The sequence below is a fragment of the Dinoponera quadriceps genome, unplaced genomic scaffold (genome assembly GCF_001313825.1).
Source record: "Dinoponera quadriceps isolate SergipeBrazil2010 unplaced genomic scaffold, ASM131382v1 scaffold2275, whole genome shotgun sequence".
Lineage (NCBI taxonomy): Eukaryota > Metazoa > Arthropoda > Insecta > Hymenoptera > Formicidae > Dinoponera > Dinoponera quadriceps.
Window position 1 is genome coordinate 2,587 of NW_014556303.1, and position 5,020 is coordinate 7,606.

The 5,020-nt window shown below is 45.0% G+C and overlaps 1 pseudogene; it reads left to right on the top strand.

Annotated features, from left to right (window-relative positions):
• Positions 1-2,096: 2,096 nt before the first annotated feature.
• Positions 2,097-3,144, top strand: LOC106747232 (annotated as a pseudogene).
• Positions 3,145-5,020: the final 1,876 nt, after the last annotated feature.

Genomic DNA, 5,020 nt, shown 5'->3' on the forward strand with positions numbered 1-5,020 from the left:
TGTAGCGCCAACTTCTGCCACTTCCGTTTCGCGCCAGCGACGGAAGCAGAGCTTGCGACCTAGAAAGGTCTTCCTCGCGCGGGCCGCGACGTTCCCGTCCGCGTGCGCTACCGTAACAGCTGGCGCCGCGCTCGGCGCGACGGGCGAAGCGTATCGGAAAAGACGCGTCCGTTTCGCCTTCTAGTGTTGCGCAGTTTATATAGCGAGCGATAGTGACGAAGCAGTTAGTGTGTAGCGAGAGATAGCGAGAGAGAGTAGCAAGAAGCAGTTAGAGAGTAGCGAGAGATAGAGGGATAGCGAGAGATAGAGAGATAGCGAGCGATAGCGAGAAGGAAGCGTGCGATAGCGAGCGGAGAAGCGGCGAGTGAGAAGACTTTGTACGAAAGAGGAAATACAGCGGTTGTAAAAGGAGACACGTGCAAGTTCCTTTGGCCTTGCCGGCCTCGCACCTGTTCCGGAATCCTGAAGGAGCCGTGGCCCCCTTCAACTGGCGCTTTGCGCCATCCTAAACTACACGATACGCACGTGACACGCTTCCGCAAGGAGAGTGATCACGTGCGTGTCAACGAACATAAACAAGCGGCCTCCGTCGGCTACAAAATCCGACCGGCGGAGGTATCGAGGCCGATTCCACCGAAGTCAGTCAGAGCGACATGTTCGCAGGCTGCTCCGGATCCCGACCTTCTTTGCCGAGGAACCGAGATGGTGTATGCGCCGTCTCAACTGCGTGTTTGTAGCCGCACTCGTAATCCTTTCTTGCCGAGGAACCGAGACGGTGTATGCGCCGTCCCAACTGCGTGTTCGCAGCCGCACTCGTAATCCTTTCTCGTTGCCAAGGAACCGAGACGGTGTATTCGCCGTCCCAGCTACGTGTTCGCAGTCGCACTCATCATCCTTCTTTGGGACGGTGTACTACCGTCTCCACCGGAAGTTCCCGGTTCCTAACTGACCTGCGACCGACTGACATTTGGCCCGAAAAATCCGGGGTGGCGACTGCGCCGTCTCTGCCGAGCATTCTCGGCCAAGTCTTGGCCAAGTAGTCTCGGTCAAATTACCGCCGTCCAAAAAGGAACTTCGGGTCCCTCGCGTTCACCGCGCCGAGTTGCAAGCGAGCGATCCTAGTAATAAGAACCCGCGGGAGCAACCTTCAACGGGGGAGTCAACGGGTAAGGGGGTGACGACGTTCGCTGTCTCTGCCGAGCGTTCTTGGCTCCGACTTTCCTGACGAAGAGGCGCCTCCGAGAGCGCACCGACCGTTTTCCCGGTGACAACACCATCGCGTCGCGTCTTCTTTCGCGATCTCCCGGTGCAGTGGTTCTCGCGGAGAATTCACGTCAACGTAGGAGCGGAACTCGATACCGCGGGTACCTCCTGGTTACCGTACCCGACTCCGTAAGACCTCTGGGCCCGGAGAGTACCTCCGTTTCTTCGTGCCACCTGCGCGTAGCTTCCGTTTTGCGTTCTCCGAGGCATTTAAACGGCATCGTGGAAAAAAAATCGCGGAGACCTGCGTTGTCAAAATAGCAACAACACCAACCGTGCGATCAAAACACCGCGCCTGCTCCCCGCGACTCTATCGACCGTCTACCGTGCGTCAAACCGTGTATACATCACCGCGTCTATCGAACTGCGTCCGCCGTCCCGCGCAACCGTCTCACCGCGAAACTCATCGATCAGATGAACTGTCATAATAAACACGCGACCGACGACAGCAGCAACACGCTCCGACGCATCCAGCGTCTTCCAGAAAGATTATTTTTTACAATACCGAGCCGATATCCGCTCGCACATGAATCTGCGTTTATAGCCGACAATAAATCTTTTGTTTATTAATCGAAAACTCTCTCTCACGCTCATTAAAACGAACCCGGCAGTCCGGCGAGCCATTCCAGGGCCACGATCGCCGCGTCAACGAGCTGATCGCTCGCCCTGACCAGTCTTCTCTCACACCGTTCTGGAAAGACGTTCCTGCCACGAAAGGTGGATAAAGACCAGGCGGAGAAGAAGGGAACGTCGCAACATATCTCCTGTTTAAAGAAACCATTGTAAGCTCTAAAAATATTAAAACCTTTTTTTAAAAATTAATTTTGTTGAAAATGGAACGGTCGGAAATTCGCACTATTATGAAGTATGAGTTCTTACGTGAAACTACGGCATCGCAGACCGCGCGGAAACATTAATAGTGTATTTGGTTCTAGTGTTACTACGCAGCAGACAGTATCAAATTGGTTCGCCAAATTTCGTACAGGTAACTTTGATCTCACAAATGAGCCACGCGGTCGCTCAGAATCAAAGGTCAATAATGACGAACTAATAGTCACCGTTGAGTCTGACTCATCTCAGAGTGCCTATGAATTATCGTAGAAGTTTGGTGTTAGCAAACAAACAATATTAACTCATTTAGTTCAAATCGGTAAAGTGAAAAAGTTGGATAAGTGGGTTCCACATGAACTGAATGAAAAACAGAAACAAAAGCGTTTGGAAGCTTGCTTGATGTTGCTTTCTCGTCACAAGTCTGATCCATTTTTTAATCGAATTGTTACTTGTGATGAGAAATGGATCCAATATGATAAACGCAAACATTTAGCACAGTGATTGGACAAGGATAAATCACCAAAACACACTCCAAAGCGCAATATTCATGAAAAGAATCTGATGGTGAGTGTTTTGTGGTCTAGCGCAGATATGATCCATTATGATTTCATAAAACCTGGCTCATCAATCACAGCAAAAATATGCAACCAACTGAACGAAATGATGCAAAAACTTAAAGAAAAACAGCCTAGATTGGTCAACAGATCGAATCCTATCTTATTGCATGATAACGCTAAATGATAACGTTAGATGATAACGCTGAGACCATACACTGCACAAATGACTGTGGCAAAACTACGGGAATTGGAGTTGGAACTTCTTCATCATCCTCCTTACTCACCAGACATAGCCTCCACTGATTACCACTTTTTCCGCAATTTGGACAACTTTTTAATAAAAAACCAATTTAATTCCGACACTGCTGTAAAACTGGCATTCCAGGAATTCATTGACTCTCGTCCGCCAGGGTTTTATATCATCGGCCTGAACAATCTGTCGTTTACATGGCAAAAGTGTATAGACAATATGGGTGCATACTTTGATGAATAAAATAATTCCTTATATTTGTAAGTTATCAACCAACTTTGCCTTTTTGTCTATAAATTTCATCCTTGACGACCTGATACATCCGTTCTTACGGAGCAGAAAATTTTAGTTTATTTATGTTGCATATTATATTTGAAAGCAGCATAACATAAGTTTAAAAGACGCGGGGTAAAGTGATGCTGGCACCGGACTTTCGCTCGCGGTGTCACAGGGCACATATGAGGTTTGCTTCATAAATTACGGGAACATAGACCGCGAATATAAATGAATCTTTGCGACATTGCTAAATTAGGTCAGTATCGATGAAAAATTTAACGCGCCACTTACGCTGTATGTGCGTGACGATGACTCGCTAGCCGTAGGCTTATTATTTGGAACAATAATCGTAGACGGTAACGTTATTATGTGCGGTGTCAGGTGCCGCGACGCTAACCTGCAGCGCAAAATGTTCGCATGCTGATAAAGTATGGAAATTTCAAGGCTGATCACTGAAGAGATTCTAATTTTGTTTAAAAGAGGTCAGTCTATGTAACAATACTTCTGCTATTTGGCGGCAGTGACTGCCGGTTTTGATTTAATTGAAATTAATAAGCTCGGAAAGGAATTAGGAAAACAGGTGAATTATTTAAACAATATATCGTTAGCTTCTGACAGGTTGGATACAAGTTTACTACTAACCGACACGACCACAAATAAAAACGCCCTGGTCACTTTATCTGCCGTGTGAGTGTGATAAGGCCCGGCTATCAAGGTTCACGGTGAGTTTAATTTCAAAAATAAATATACATTGGTTGGGGCGCGAAAAATATACTAACTGCTACATTTTTACAACTATGTGGTAATTAATAAGCGATATAGTTAGGTCTAAAACCTAATATTATAATTTATTTCAAGCACGCAGAAGTGGGCCTGGTACGATGTCAACTGGCGACCATCGCGGCGAAAGAAAAGCATAGGGAAAGCAGAGCGATAAAGAAGAGTAAAAGAGAAGGAAATGTTCCGGAATATCTTGCGACGTAACAACATATACCTGGTTGATTGATAAGACCTTAGAATGAAAATGAAAAAAACATTTTGTTAGCAAAACTCAACTTCAGTCTTCAATATAATCTTCTTTTAGCTCAATACACCGAATCCAACGAGTTTCTAGTTTTTTTAAGCCTTCCAAATAATAAGAAGTTTCTAAACCGCCAAATATGCGTCTGTTTCCCATTCAACCTCTTTATTTGATGCAAATCTCTTTCCCTGGAGACATCTTTTGAGATTTGGAAACAGGTAGAAGTCACACGTAGCCAGGTTTGGAGAATATTGTGGATGTGGGATCAATTCATATCTCAATTTTGCTCTTGTTTTTATCGATTTATGAGCTGGTGCATTGTCTTGACGAAATATAATTTTTTCTTTGCTAAATAAGGCCGTTTTTTCTTTATTTCCTTCATCATTTAATCAGTCCAACAATAATGCATAATATTCTCCTGTAATCATTCTTCCTTTTTCAAGATAATCGATGAGGATTATTCCATGTACATCCCAAAACACAGTGGCCAGAACTTTTCCAGCCGATTGTTGCGTCTTTCGTCACATCGGAGCACTTCCACCTTTTGGAACCCATTGTCAACTGTTGTTTCGATTTAGGTGTATAATGGTAGATTTATGTTTTATCGACAGTTATATATCAGCGCAAAAATTTATTTTATTTTCGCCTAAATTTGTCCAAACAATACTGAAAATTCAGAATTTGTTCACATTTTAGATTGATTACACAGGACCACAAAAAAAATCGATGAAAGGTTCTTTCGACCAGACTACGTGGATTATATGTTTTTTGGGTCGCTGAAACCGAATCCGAAGCCAGTTTTTCTCCATCACGTCAGGATTT